The 16865-nt window shown below is 38.8% G+C and overlaps 1 long non-coding RNA gene across 1 annotated transcript; it reads right to left on the bottom strand.

Moving 5' to 3' along the window:
- Positions 1 to 5767: 5767 nt before the first annotated feature.
- On the bottom strand, positions 5768 to 9317 carry LOC142491976 (uncharacterized). The gene is made up of 4 exons (XR_012800625.1): positions 8944 to 9317; positions 8786 to 8852; positions 8395 to 8420; positions 5768 to 6076 (listed from the first exon to the last, which is right to left on the bottom strand). It is a non-coding gene; the product is annotated as an uncharacterized LOC142491976 (long non-coding RNA).
- Positions 9318 to 16865: the final 7548 nt, after the last annotated feature.

Below are 16865 nucleotides of genomic sequence, written 5' to 3' on the forward strand. Positions count from 1 at the left end.
AGTGCTGCTGGTGGCGCAGTTGCTGATGGGGTGGATGGTGGTGGCGTGCTTGCTGGTGGGCAGCTTTTGGAGGCTCTTCCATTGGAAGAAGGAGAGTCCAGTCAGCACCAGCCAAGCTCTGACCCTAAACCTGCTCGGAAGAAACGTGTGGAGAAGCCACGTAATCCTCGCTTCAATGACCAGGAAAATACAGCTCTTGTCACTGGCATTCTGGAGCACTATGACAGTATATATGGACATTTACTAGGTAAGTGTACCTTTACATTTATTATTCAAATACATGTGATCCTAGGTCATCTGAGTTTTGTTCATATGCAAATATGGGTTCACAATATCTTTCTATGTTAATTAGTCTGGAAACACAGCTTTTTATCATGCCTTACAAGGACAACTAAACACAGGCGGTCAATTTGCCATAACTGCATACAATATGAATGCAACCTTGCTTACATGTATAGGTTTAGTAGTGAATGCTCATGTGCTTCACATATTACACATAAAACAGCATGTTTGCTATCTCTTGGAACAGCTAGCAGTGTAGGAAACTGGTGCTTCTATTATTATTCATTTACCTCATATATTTTATATGTTTTTCAAGGGCGGACAAGTTCAGCAAGCAGAAAAGAAATGTGGGACACAATAGTCATTGGTGTCAATGCGTGTGGGAATCATGTGAGGGACAAGCGGAATTGTCACAAGAGATTTGATGATATTAGGTCCAAATTGAAAAAGAAAATACTGCACCGACACACTTTATTCGAGCAAATACCCAGTATGTACCTGGCAGATACCTGGAATGCGCCGCTCCTCACCTCTGACAAGCCCCGTTGCGTTTGCCTTCCCAGCCTGGGTTCATGCCTGGCTGACGGGCGGCTGATCTGTTAAATGATAATGATTAGGATTTAATAGGCTGCAATGCTTCGCGTGTCTACCAGATGGCATAAATTCATGAATTGTAATGCAGTATATATATATATATACTGTGCAGTATTGCAGCCAGCGGGAATAAAATGCTTCAATCCCTGCCTGGAAAATACCTCAATGCACTCGGGCAGAAAACAGTCACAAACCTCAATACACCCGGGTATACCCGAATTCGTGGGACTAGCCAAGCTCGAATAAAGTGTGTCGCCAGTGTACAACACCAACGCGTGCATGCTACTTGCACTGGAGGTGGGCCCACACCACAACGTCTCATATTAAGTCCATTGGAGGAGCTGCTTCGGGCAAAATTACTTCCCGTCGTCGTGGAAGGCTTACCTGGTGACCGTGATATAGGAATTTACCCCTCACAATTTCCACCAGGTGAGAAATATTACTGTACTAGGCGTGTCGTTGCTTACAGTTATTTTGCATAGTTACACTGCTTTTTATACTGTCTTCACAATATAAGCATACCTGCATCTATATATGTATATGTCTGATTCTGTATATATATATATATATCTAAATAGACATATATGTTGTAGTCCTACTAAAAGCAGTAACTAATATAGCACGTGCCATTGCGTGCTCATTTACATGTGAATTCCCAAAATGCATTGCTGCAGTGGAAGCAATTGATGGTGGGCGAAGATGGGGAACAACAGGGTAGTACACATGTGTAACACATGTTAATGAGAAATTATTACTAGCTACAGGTACAGAACAGAAATATGTAGAATATTATTGTGTATTTATTTATTTTACTCCGACAAACATGACATTACTGCCTATTTTAAGCATGCATCAAATATATTGCATGCAACGGCCTACAAACATCACTTGCACTAACACATCTATAGTTGTTTATGAAAAGGTCCATTTTTGCTTTAAGTCATATACAGACAGCATAATGAGGCACACGTATCATATTTTATGTCATTGTTTTCATAACTTCAAAACTGCACACGACTATTTAGCTCATCTACCATTGTGTTAAAGCAGCTGCAATTAATATCTCATCACAGCATACACTTCAACAGAGGGGGTGGGGTTCAGCACACACACTAATTACAGCCTCATTTTAGGGGCAACTTAGTTCACACCATTTTCACCTGTTTCAAGTAATTGAAAGGTGTGGCTCATTAGGCTTTTTGGGGAAGGGAATACCGTTCTTACAACCTGACTAGCACAACTGAAGTTAATCACACTCATTTGAAAGCTTCACTTTAGCTACTAAATGCCCCAACAACTCATTACTTATCAAACCGTACGTCACACATTAGTTCACTCATATCTATAGTTGAACTACTATCAACGACACATTATCACACACTGCATGTGTTGTCTTGTTTAGTCACAGCCACATTCATGTGTGCCACATCTTATATTAATGTACCACACATATCCTCTACCAAAAGCAACACTTTTTGCAATATGACCACCTTCATGATAACCATTGTGAATGGTCATCTCATGATAGTTATGTACATTATGATACTGATATCACTACACAACATATGATTTTTATGTACAAATTTAATGTATTTTTCCTCACGCATTACTGCAGAACCATAGTATGTTGTATGTTAGGGAACTCAAAACTTCTAAGTACACAGGAATGTACATTGTTATTACAACTATTTATGTTCACTTTCACACACACATTTTGGGTTAAGGAAATGATGCTGTTAGGTACTCATAAATACAGAACATACAATAACTGTTTGTTCAATATTTACACATGTAAATGTAAAACTTATGTTATTGTTATATATAGTTGCCCCTGAAGGACATGTGTCACCTGAGACTGAACAAGTGTCTTCACCTGGGTCAGCCAGCTCAACACACCTAGAAGGTGAGTGTATCAGTTGGTGGCCATATAATATGTGCTCTTCTATATGTTATGTTGTCATGTTCATTATTTGTTTTGCACATCTTCTTTAAATAGGATTACTTAGTGTCAGTGAAAATGAAGTGTAAGGCAACTTGTATTGTGTTAGTGATGTTAACTATCATGTAGGAGTTGTGAGTTTACAGCAAGTTTTCATTCACTCATATTTCATTCTGAGTCCAAACATTATTCTTAAGTCAAGGTAGTTTTTAATGTGAGGTTATAAAACGTATGGAAACATGTTAGTTGTTACTTATGACACAGTACAATTACATAGTAACACAGCAGAGATTAACATGACATTTAATAATTTGTACATTTATTTGTAGAACATGATGAAGAGGATTATGATGATGATGATGATGACGCCACCGCCATACACACACAAATAGAAGCAAGTGACCATGAAGACATTCCAATTGAAACTGTTTTACCGGCAAATCGTCCAGCAAATACGACATACGATGCAATTGTAGCTTCTGAGGGAAAAATTGTGGAAGCAGAAAATCGTCGCCATTCTGACTTCATGACAGTGCTGGAAAGGATGATTGCACTGCAGGAAGAAACAGTTTCACAATTGGCACATCTCCACAGAGTCTTCATTGAAGTGCCGAAACAGTTGCAAAAAATCAACACCTCATTCGAAGCATTAGTTGTTCAGCAAACACAAGCTAATTACTGGAGAATGACTAATGTACCACAATTCAACACCTCCCAGCCAGGATCTGTTCATGCAGGTCAGTTTTCACCACATTCATCTGATATTCATTCACCAGGCCCAAATGTTACCGGTCAAGTAGCAGAGATTGCTGTGCAGGTTCCTGACGACATACTACCACTGCCATCTGTACAAAATCAGCAGCTGACACCTACAAAGGAGCCCACAAAAACAAAATACAAGCAGTTACTACTGACCAGTTTTTGGTCAAAAACAACAAAAGACACACATGAAACAGACCAACCATCACTTGTGCAGTGTCTACCAACTTGCTCACAGTCACTACCCAAAAGCCCTGTAGGTGAATCACTGCCCAAAAGCCCTGTAGGTGAATCACTGCCCAAAAGCCCTGTAGGTGAATCACTGGCCACAAGCCCCATAGGTGAACAGTCACTGCCCAAAAGCCCTGTAGGTGAGTCACTGCCCACAAGCCCTGCCCGTGAAGTGCCAGAGGCCACTCAAAGTGGCTCTGCTGTGCCTAAAGTTGGTGGCAAAAGAAAAAGGAAAATTCAAGAGACAACAAGCAGGCCTGTTACTCGCTCGCAAAAGGAACAAAAAAAATAAATGTTATAATTCAGAAAATATGTCTTTGGCCTTGTTTTGTTGACTTCACATTATCTAATTACTATTGTATGTATGCTGAAGACTGTGTTGTTTCCAAACTTTCAAGTATGTTCTTGTACACGTGAAGTTTTGGAAATGTTAACACTCAATTAATGAATAGTGTTATAAATATTTATGTATTAATCGTCTGTTCAGTAATGGTCCACCTGGAACCAGTTGCAAAGTTTAGAGAAGCTGCCATTGACTTTGCAGCAAAACATTGCATTTGGGTGTGTTAATTGATGTAAGAATTGCATATGCATATTAGTCACATGCATTTATAAAAACACCTAAGTAACTGCAAACATCTTTCTTGTACGTGTACAGCAGGATTATGTGTAAATTATTACTTACCTTTGCCTTGCTTGGGCATTCTAATTTTGTCCTTTAATCATTTGTGTGCTCTTGTTTCAATAACATCTCAGAATGTATAAAAATATATATACACATATGTGTGTGTGTGTGTGTGTGTGTGTGTGTGTGTGTGTGTGTGTGTGTGTGTGTATATATATATATATATATATATATATATATATATAGTACTATATAAACTGGTATACATGTATTTTACAAACTAATACACTTCATGCTTCCTTGTGAAAGCACACTATTTTAATAATACAGGCATAATGTTTGAGAAATATCCTAAGTATGAGACTCTAACAGTATTGTGCTTAAACAAATGTTTATTACTTCATTCAATCATGTTTCTCACCATTTAAATAGGTTTCATACAAGGTATACTTACTGCCATCAATGTTGTGTGTACTCCTGCAATATTAAAAAAAAATAAAATATAATATATAAATATATATATATTTTTAAAAGAGAGATATATTTAGATATATATATATACACACGTATTTAAACTCATGCAGACAGGGAGTTAACCAGACTTTCACATACACACAGAAATGTAAGCGGGGAAAAAACATTTCTTTTTGCAGGTGTGTGTTTGTACTGATATGCCTGGCTAAGAACTATTTTCACACAGTGGTCTTTGTTAGTTTTCAAAAAAACACTATGTGAACGATTTCAAAGTCTAGGGATGTTTTTCAGAAACGAGATAAAAGAAGGAGAAATGTTTCTCCCACAGTCCCATATCACTAACCACAACTGTTAACCCAATTAGATTTACAAAGCCAATTGGCGTTTGAAATAAGGAGTCAAAGTAGTTAGTTTTGATGACCTTGACAAGGAAAAACAGGAGTTTGTTAGCCATTCAGCACATTCATTTTGATGAGCAAATAACACAGACCTGCACACAGCTTTTGTGCTACTCAGACATGGCTGATGAATTCGTTACCAATATTAATCCCCTTTTAGGGTATAAGTACATGATCTGTGAAGCCATCTTGAACAGTCGCGGACAGAAAGCAAGCACACGCCAAATCGATGATTTCATTCGAGCAAAATATCCTTATTACCAAGACCGTAAGCATGCACGGAATTTTAATTCCTCAATAAGATTCACTTTATCAAGTAATGACTTTTTTGAACGTGACCAGGATAAGCTACAACACACCTATGGTTTCTGGAAGATTGCCCAGGAAAAACAATTTCTCCTGAAAGACGGCACTTATATTGTCGTGAAAGGCATATTTATTCCTAATGGCAATAGCAATGTATCCGCTACTACTGATCCGTTTGAATCGATACGTGCTGCAATATCTGCAGCCTCCATTCCTGAAACCCACATTGTACAAGAACAAAAGTACTATGATTATGTACCAAGCCTTTCAGCTGAAAATGCATTGGAATGGGAACCCGAAGAAATGAACCTACCTCCCGACCAATTATTTGAAGAAAGCAGTGGCGATTCCTATGAGCGCTTCCTGGAGGAGTTATGTGTCCTACTGGATTCAGCGGTTGGGTCAAGCGTGGATGAAAATGCCTTGCATTTCTGGAGCGACCAGTTGCAGCCAGGCGAAGAGTTAATTCTAGAAGAATGGTAAATATAACAATCGTTATGCGTTGACTCTGCGTTTAAATTTTTTTTTTTTGTAACCACCATTTTCACTTTCAATGCGTGGATACAGCGTAACATTGCAGACTGCATAACATGTAGCGATCACAAACAAATTGTTTCCTAATACAATATAGTAGAACCTGAAAGAGTAGTACACATTGCTGACGGTATACATATACGTACTTTCCTATCCCTTTAAACATATTAGCAACATTTTTCCATAACTCTAACACATACCTGTTTTGTTATCATGCAACATCTACAACATTGAAAACCGGGTCCACCACGTATGACGTGGGACCCTTGTCATGGGCCAACGCGTCCTTAAAAAGGATTACGGATGTAAGTCCCGCCCCCAAGCGACGTGCGCGCCTCAAAGCCTATTGGCTGTCATGTTTTGTAATAGTAACGGTAACTGCAGTGTGTGATGCGTGCGGCTCAGTGTTTGTAGGCGTACCCTGGGCGTTAGCCGAATGTTAATTGAGTGGGAGGAGTGTTAGCGTGCGTTTCACGCTGGCTTAACATGACGTCACACGTATTGCATTTGCGCATTGTGTTATCGGCCGTCCTTTCTGTCCAAACACGTCTGGTTTAAAAGAATACAGATGTACTCGTTTAGAATGATTTTAGTTTCATCTTCATTGTATTTGAAATAAAGATGTGATGTTTACTGGTATTTTCTACATGTATTGAACGCACAACGTTCGCTTTGTTTTGCGCATGCGCTAACAGTTAGTGGAGCCAAGCGTGAAGTGCGTGCGCACACTAAGATGTGCGCGCACATTTTTCAGTATACAGGCAACGTTCACTTCATATACATAGTTATGGCTGCTACAAATGATAATAAAAATTACATACTGATGTACACTTGTAGTTGTAACATATAAATGAGTGACGTGTGTATGTACACAATCATATAGAGCTGTGTAACGCGTTGTCACGGATACATATATAGTAAGGTGCCATATTTGACCATCATGTGTTTGCTGTATTTCAGAGATGTCGGGGAAGATACAATCGGATCAATGTCTGATTTCAGAAGAGTCTACCTTTATATGAGATGATTGTGAGGAGGAGCCACCGACTACTATACTACATATGGAACTAATTTTATATTGCTTGCAGCGCTTATTAACAAACAATTAAAAAAGTGATACCCTTATGCCTATATTGCATAAGCACTTAATTAACATAATGATGTTGCAAAATAGTGCCTATTGAATTTTTCTTGAGTGTTCTTTAATGACTACTAACATTTTATGACATGGTGTGTTTTTTATATAACAACCATTCCCACTCTGCTAACACATTTGTGTATTCTATTGTGTAATGGAACGTATGACTGTCGAAACTATGTAACAATAATAATAATAATAATATGAGCATGTTCAAGTATAGGGCTGCTAGTTGTACGCAGCGATTTACAGACACATGTTTCAGCCTGAGGTCCCTGGCCCGTGGAACGTACAAATGTTTTTTTGCCGCATGAGGCACAGGGAGATAAAGTGACTTGGCCAAGGTCACAAGGAGCCCACACCGGGAATTGAACCAGACTCCCCTGCTTCAAACTATCAGTGCCAGTGTGTGTCTTTACTCACTGAGCCACTCCTTCTCCCAATGTAAAGGACACTTACAACCAAGTAGCCATTTATATTTAAAATCTCTTGTTACATGGGTATGTAGATAAAATGGTTTGGGACTGTAGCAAATAATGTTACTGGCCAGATGTTATGGTCCCCTCCAATGCATGATGTTCTGAATATGACATCACCATCATGTTATGAAGTACGTTTCTGTGTATATTTCATTAACCTAACTAACTATAATTTACGGTGTTTATTAATCGTTTAAAAATACATAGTATAGTCAATATGATGATATAAGCTACCATAATAAAGCTGGTGTTATCATTTGTCGGTGTTATACATGGATCCTACACCAATTGATAGAGACACAAACAGTTGTCTTAAAAAATGTGTCTATGCTAGTGATGAATGTGCTCCCGTAAGTAAACAAATAAGTACAGTTATCCCCTTTTCTCCAAACACCTCTATATTACATTAATGGAAATTATAAGGAAACATACATAAAATGTGATGAAATGTGAGTAATCATTTTGTAATACAATGCACATGATACCTCAAGAGTAGCTAAATGCATATACATGATACAGAAAGTACATATATGTAACATTTGTGTTTAAACCAATATGTTGGGTTTTTAGTTCAAATAATTATAGGAAGATTGAGGTAGCCACATCTTATGAGAGATGTCAGCAAATATACATACCATGATCAGTCATACTGCAAATATACCTATAATGCAAAGGAACAATATATAAATTGCAAACATTGACATGCCATCTTCAGTACCGTAAACAACACATCAAAGTGTGTATTTGGTGTTAAATGTGCAACACCATGTATATTTAATGACATTCAAAATGTAAATGAGCCTGGTGTACACATCATATGGATGTACATGTTACACTGCACCAATAACATTGTATGTAAGCATACTAGAAGCATGAATGAGTATGGGCATAATATGTGTATTGTGTTAGCATAAGGAACAACACAATGCTAAAATATTAGTGCTTTGTTACCCCAGTTGTATTCACATACACACAACTAAAGTACAATTGAAGAGGGATTATATAACCTGTGCAACAATAACATACCGGTGCCACATCCCTTTGTGCACACAGCAGAGAAAAGAAAGGTGTGCAACCCATATTCATCTGTGTCCTAACAGAAGGTTATATAAAAAAAAATTATTGTTAAGATAACATAATGTAAGTATAAAAGTAGAACTTGGAACATATCTGTTTTTACTTACAAGAAAAAAATGAATTGATGAGATTCTGGCGTGTCTGGCCACCACTGGCTGTTTGTTCATTTTCAGCAGCTACATGGGTGGGATGCTCGTCTACCAAAGGCTCAGCTAGGTCTGATTGTACATTGTGCCTGAGTGCAACATTGTGCAAAATGCAACAGGCAAGGATAATATCAGAGACTTTTTGAGGCTTGTATAGAAGAGCCCCACCAGTTCTGTCCAGACACCTAAATCTGGTCTTGAGTAGGCCAAATGTCCTCTCTATAACAGATCTTGTAGATATATGGGCTGCATTGTACCTCTCCTCTGCTTCAGTTTGAGGGTTTAGCACCGGAGTCAAGAGCCACGGCCTAATTCCGTATCCTGAGTCACCTATAATGAATGGAGCACACATAAGCTTACATTAGTGATCAAATTCTACAATGCCAACATTCCTAAATAAAAATGTGTTTTGTGTTATAACATGTAAATGTGTACTCACCCAGCAGCCAACCATATTCAAAATGTCCCTCTTCGAACGCATGGAAGACTGAAGAGTTCCTCAGGATAGAGGAATCGTGACTGGAACCAGGGAATTTGGGTACCACATGCATTATCCTCATCGTGGCATCACATACCACCTGTACATTGAGTGAATGGTAGTGCTTCCGATTGCGGTACACATGCTCACTCTGACTAGGTGCAATCAAAGCAACATGTGTGCAATCGATTGCACCCAGCACACATGGTATCCCTGCTATATTATAAAAGCCAGTCCTGACTTCCAGCCACTCTGTCGCCTCTGTAGGAAAATGAATATAATTCCTAGCGCGTCTATTGAGTGCATAGAGAAACTGGGTCAAGGCCCGCGAGAATGTAGATTGCGAGACCCCGCCCACTATGCCCACAGTTGTCTGGTATGACGCGGAAGCAAGATAATGTAATGAGCACAGCATTTTAACAAGCCCAGGGACTGCACGACCTCTGGCTGTGAAAAAATCTAAATCTCCCCTTATCTCCTGATAAAGAGCTAAGATTGCTGCTGAACTCAAACGATAGCGACTTACAATCTCCTCCTCACTCATCCCATCTAACAGGGTTCTCTCCCTGTACAGACGCGGACGAGGCACAACTTGTCTCCTCTGTCTTCTCCTCTGATCTCCTGTCCCTCTCCCTGTCCCTCGGCCTGTCCCTCTCCCTGTCCCTGTCGTATCCGCGTCACTGTCCCTGTCACTGTCCCTCGGTGTGTCCCTCCCTTGCCCTATATGATTGTCTTCATCATCAAGCATGTCATAGAAAAGAATGTTCCTCCGTCTCCTAAACAATCTCAACATTTTGAAATGAGTAGCTGTGAATGAGCAGGTAATGGGCGTCCTTTAAATAGGTATAATGATGTCAGGTGACATAGTAAAATGCAAGGTTTTACATGAACATAATAAAGTACTTGTGTGGCAAGCTGTGTGCAGTTGTTGTGTGTATTCTGCAGGGAATGATGATATTTGCCAATGATGTGACGTGATGCTTTGTAGAAACATTGCTTGCAAATAAATAGTTGCATGTGCAATGCATGTAAAACTTGTGAACGCAAGAGTCAGTCATGTAATGAGACAAAAAGGCTGAGATTGATGTGGGAAAAGTTTTGTGTAACATGTGTAATTAGCCATGTTATTGTGACATGTTGCCAACAATGAATAGTCGTGTGCATATGCATGCATTTCTGTAAGGAGGATAGTTGGTATAGAATGAGTTAACAAGGTGTCCCAATGCTGAATTACTGTACATGTGTGTATAAGTTAGGTTGAAGTGCTTGTAATGCTACGGTTACAATGTAAACATGCAATGTGATTGAGCGTCCAATAAGTGACGTCATGAAAATAGGGAGGACCAAACGTAGATGTAAACATGAGAATTTAGATGTACATGAACGTTTAAAGATGCGTGACACATTACAAGCATTGTGTAATCTAAAGGAACATGAATATACGGTGTATGTGTGACATGTGTGACATGTGTAACATCATGTAAACAATTGTCGATCAATGCAGTAAAATGTGTGCTATGATGTGAGGTTCTCCTTTAAGAGTTGAGTATAGTATTTTCCCTTGCCACATCATCACATGATGAGTAATGTGACCCGCAAATGCTGCAAACATGTAAAAGTATAATGTTATGCAAATAATACACGTCAGCCGTGACACAATGCAGGGAATGCCCCCCACACTGTAATGCAAATGACGTTTGTATTGTGAGCAATGAAACGTAAACAGTACTATACTGTTATACGTCCCCGCTCCATTGACTCCATTGATGTACAGAAGATTTTTTTTTTCTAAGTGCCGTTCCGGCAGCCTTAGCGATCGTTCTCCCGTCCAAACTGCCAACTTTAGTTGGCGGGAGAAATCGGCCATAACATCTCAATTTCGTAGTGCCGATCAGCCCCGATAAGCTGATTTTTTTTGTTGAATCCAGCCGATTTAAAAAAGTGGCGATCAGTGGCGAAAACAGGCTTATCGGCAGCCGACTGGCCATAACAAAATAATCGGCTCCGAAACCTGGCGAAATCAAGCACTTATCGGCGCTTACTGAATCTCAAACCCAATTTTGGCTATAAAATGGTGATAATTCCCTTATCAACGCTTACTGCATGAGGCCCTTACACCTTTACTATTCCACAGCGATATATCTGACTGGACACTAGCTAGTGGGAGTTGTTACTTATATTAGTGGAACTCCATCCAGGCCATCGTGTCATAGTGGAAGTAGGGGTCATATCCAATTAGGATTCTTGGTCTATTATTTTCCTGGTACCCCTAGGATCTCTACAGATGGAATTATTCAGCTAAGGACTTATTGTCGTTTTGATCTATGTTTTTGAGCACCATACAGCAATTTTTACGGTAACGGCAGAGAGAGGAGAGCAGGAGCCCCACACCTCCACCCCTGCCATCAGTGCGCGAAGTGTGGGAGAAGGAGAGGCCGCCATAGGAGAGGGCAGCTTCCAGAGCAGTGTCAGACTGAGTGAGCCAGGTCTCAGTTATAGCAAATAGAAGCAGAGAGTGAGAGAGAAAAAAGTAATGTACAGAGAGGAACTTGTTAGAAAGGGAGCGAGCATTCCAAAGGGCACAAGAGAAAGGGAGAGAGGAGGGAGGATGGCAGGGGATGGCTATGAGGTTGGAGGAGTTGACACCTGAAGGAGTAGAGGTTGCAAATGGCAGGTGAGATCGAGCGCATGTAGAAATAAGGCAGGGACCAGGATTGGGAGAGATATCCCCAGAAGCAAGGAGGAGAAGCATGGATAGAAAGAGGATGTGTGTGTATGATTTGTAAGGGTGTGTTTTAGTCCAGGGGATATAGCTGTGTGGTGCCAGAGGGCGCAGGTAAGAAAGGAGTTCATGTGAACAGAGAAGTAGTGAAGGAAGGAGAGATGGAGATATATGAATAGAGTTAGAGACATAGTGAGGCTGTTAAAAAGAAGTGCATAATTTGAGAAGAAGTGAAGTCACAGCAAATATAAATGGTAAAGGCAGCATCATAGCAGTTATGATGCAGTCTGGTATAGATGATATCCTCCTTTCCAGCGTAGTTCAAATCCAGGAATCAGGGCCAGTTGGGGGTGTCCACTTCTTCTTCACTTCCTTTTAAACTTGAGTTGTTCAGTAGTCTTGCCACTTATAATGGGCCACTTTGAATATAGTCTTGAAGGTAATTATATTAATGTACTAAAGCCAACAATATCTGATGAAAGCAATAATTTCTCAAACTGCTTTGGAAGATCTCTGAAGTAGTAGAGAATATGCATGTCACTTCCAACTTAATAAACCTTTTGCACTCACAATATAATATCAGAGAACATTCTATTTTTTCACCCAGACCACACCAATGGGAGTATTCAGTTGACAGAAACGTAGAAAAAAGGCATGATGTTCTAAGAACACATGGCCTTATACGTGCCAGTTATGTTTCCATTCTCAGAACAATATAAAGATACTGAAAAGGTTGATACTGTATGTTTTAAAAATATAACTTGGGTCAAAATAATTCTGCATATTATACTGAGAAATAGTTTAAATAGTAACAAGTGTACTTGTACTTCAGATAGTGCTATACAGTAGATAAAGCTTTAAGAATGTATTTGTTGTGTATGAGTAAACAAGCCAGCAAACGGCTCCCACAGTCATACTTATGCAGCTGCATAGAAATAGGCATGTCCAAATATAAACCCATTTGACCTAGAATGTAGTGTAAATGAAATAATAAGAACTTAGTTGTGGAAATCTGAAGTATATAAAATAGAATGGCCAGGTCTGTATATTTCTCTGAGATGCAGCTATTCATTATAATATTCTAAATACTTTGACTAGGACTGTATTGTTATCACTCAACACCTCGTCAAACCTACAAAATACATTTAGATTACACAAAAATATTTAAATACAGAATACTGATTTTGGAAACTGAGACACTTTTCAGTTTCCCTTCTTTCTTAGAATACAGATAAGATAGTGACCGAGGTCATATAAGTCCCTTATTAGCACGCACTCACGGTGCAACAAAATAGATAGTGAGGAGGATATAAAGATCCTCAGAGAAGCCTAACTTGCGTCAATCACCCACAAATAATGGGGCTATATGGCGATGGAACAACTAACCTGTTAAAAGTAAAAATAATAAATGTTTATTGGAATACTAATACGCCGAAGCAAGTGATAGATATATGTGAATAGGTAAGGTATATAAAATATTAATTGTTGCTGTTTTTACATAGTTACATAGTAGATGAGGTTGACAAAAGTGGCTGAAAAACACCCTAAGCTATACAGCGCTTGACCTGAAATGTGGGTGAGTGTTACACAAGTGAAATTTTTTTAATTAAACAGTGCTACTACTCATTGATAAATAAATACAATAATAGTGATAACTAATTGTGATATCAAAAAATCAGAGGCTGCCAAGGTGTCTCGTGGGGTAAATATCTTATCAACTTACATACAACAGGTATAAAAACAAAACAGGGATACCTGGCGCTCAAGTAACACACAGTTCAGGAGATGTATTGTCCATAAGATGATTAAAGTCCCTTAAGAGGCCCTTCCCTGGATATTCAAGTGGTGAGGAATGGAGATAGGATGCTGAAGACTCCTCCTAGGAGAGATAAAACAAGCACACCATTGCATGGTATCTCAGAACTGTAACACACTCAAGCAGACAGAGATAAAGCCTACTTACAATCCATCTCTTAAAACAGTGCAGTGGAGAGAATCTGTGCTTTAACCACTTCTTAGCTGCTAACACGAATCCCACGTGTAGTTCTCACCCTCCTGCGATCCAGTTGCTGTCAAGATGTTTCCCCAAATGCTTGCAGTTGGCCACATGGAGCACAAGCACAAAAATGGTGTAGATTGCACAAACAATTTATTTGAAACGGCTAACACAGCCAATAAAATACTCACATACTGTAACAAGTGAGTGCATGAACATCACTATAATGCCATCCACATCATGCAGGGGCTCCCCTCTGAGCTGTGGGTTTAGGACCGGCGCTCCTTCCGCCTCTCCATGGAGTAACCCAAGGTGGGCGATCTTACCGCCCTCCGTGGTGTGTTCGGCGCTTGTCCGGTGACGTCACTGAAAGCGCGCCTCCCACTGCTCTGGAAACTCCCTTACAGACGGCGTCACAAAGCTCCTCCTATCCTAACGCGTTTCATGATGTAAGGGTGTCACTTTCTCAAAGGAATAAGGAGCTACTCAACATGATCCCTTTTGATACCCTATGGAGTGATTAACCCCTTGTGGTATAACATTAATAAAATACAATATACAGCATGATATTTACTTGCAAACATCTAAAACTTTACTCCTGCTGTAGTAACATGTCTCCAGGGAATAATTATTCCCTGGGATTTGGAGACTTATCAGTTTAACATGGAGAAATGTACTATAGACAATCAACTGTGATTGTGATATATGTAATTGTGACACAGCGGAATAGATACTTCACTCCTTCAAAAAGGAGGCTAGGTCAAATTCTATATTTAGACCCTTGGGCGATAGGGTCTTCAGAACAGGGTCTCCTTTCTGGATATACCATTGAGTCTTTCGCCCCCCCTCCAATTTGGTTTAGGACAATCAATCCCTTTACACAAAAGTCCTTCAGGGTTTTTGTGAGTATTTTATTGGCTGTGTTAGCCGTTTTAAATAAATTGTTTGTGCAATCTACACCATTTTTCTGCTTTTGATCTCTCCATGTGGCCAACTGCAAGCATTGGGAGAAACATCTGACAGCAATTGGATCGCAGGAGGGTGAGTACTACACGTGGGATTCTTGTTAGCAGCTAAGAAGTGGTTAAAGCACAGATTCTCTCCACTGCACTGTTTTAAGAGATGGATTGTAAGTAGGCATTATCTCTGTCTGCTTGAGTGTGTTACAGTTCTGAGATACTTTGCAGTGGTGTGCTTGTTTTATCTCTCCTAGGTGGTTGAAAAAAAGACCTACTGTATGTCCATCAAGTTCAACTTATGGTAAATTTAGACGACATACTTGATCCAATATTTGTATTTACAGTATATTGATCCAGAGGAAGGTAAACGAAAAACCCCAGTGAAATATCATCTAATGATATCTCATAAGGGGGAAAATAAATTCCTTCCTGACTCCAGATAATTATCCAATATCTCCCTGGATCAACATCCTTCTCATGTTTAATTATTTGGTATATCCATGTATACCTTTCCTTTCTAAAATGGTGCCAACCTATTTTTTAAAGATTTTTATTGTATCTGCCATCACAGTCTCAATGGGTAATGAATTCCACATTTGAACTGCCCTTACTGTAAAGAACCCTTTCCTTTGTTGCTGATGAAAACTAAATTCCTCCAACCTTAAGACATGACCTGTCACATATTTATGACTTTGTGATCAGCCGTTTATGTCAACGTATTGCTCATCTCTTTTGAGCACCATATTTTTGTTTTTTATTTTAGTAATTTTAGTGAAAGTTCAAAAAAACATTTTAAGGACATTTTTCTCTAAATATCTTTAACTAAATCCAGAATAAATGGTTGGTCATAATTGAACTTCAATTGGCAAAGCTTTTCTAGCAGTAATACAGTAACTTATAGATGGCATAGGAGATATTTATAATAAATTCAATGGTGACTGCTGATTAATTATTTTCTTTAAAATAACATTTGTAATCCATTTCTTTTAGCGAGAGGAACTGATATGGTGAATAAAAAGCATAGAGTTTCCACAAAAACTTAGCTGAAGATCCTGTTATTTTAAATGAGTGTCACTAATTCATTGTCAATATTTTTTCATAGCAAAGCATTTTTTTTTAGTCCAGAACTCCCACGGGTCACAGATTTTGGTTCTAGGTGGTTGTTATCATTTTAAAAATGAGAAGAAAACAGATTTAATATAAAACCCAACCACATACCCATAACTGTATGCTGCTCTTCCATGTCAGCTGTATCGTTCATGCATTTACAGTATAAACAAGAATAAAATATAAAATGCTATATTAAAATATTTCCATTAAAATAACCCATTCTGTTCTATGGTTATTCACTGTAAGGGAATCACATAAAGTAAGAGGCTTCTTTCTCCCGACACTACACATATCAAAGAAGGGATTAGATTTCAAAACAATTATCTGTAAACTCAGAATAACAGCAACAGAACTCAATATAAAATGTTCGGTGTAATAGTTTTCCTTTGCTTCCATGTTTCATTTTTTCTCTATTTTTCCTTTGATTCTTATCTCTTTTTTATTTTATTTGTACAGCCCCTACTCATTGGAAACATGCCACCTTTCAAGCCGATTTACCCTCCACTACCTTTTTAAATTAATTATATCAATCAAACACAGGCTATAAAACTGTCGTCTCTGATGCACAATCAAGAAAAGGGAAATAGATGCTTTTGAAGTTTAAATTGAAATCCTTAA

This window comes from Ascaphus truei, chromosome 4, assembly GCF_040206685.1.
Source record: "Ascaphus truei isolate aAscTru1 chromosome 4, aAscTru1.hap1, whole genome shotgun sequence".
In the NCBI taxonomy this organism is placed as follows: Eukaryota; Metazoa; Chordata; class Amphibia; order Anura; family Ascaphidae; genus Ascaphus; species Ascaphus truei.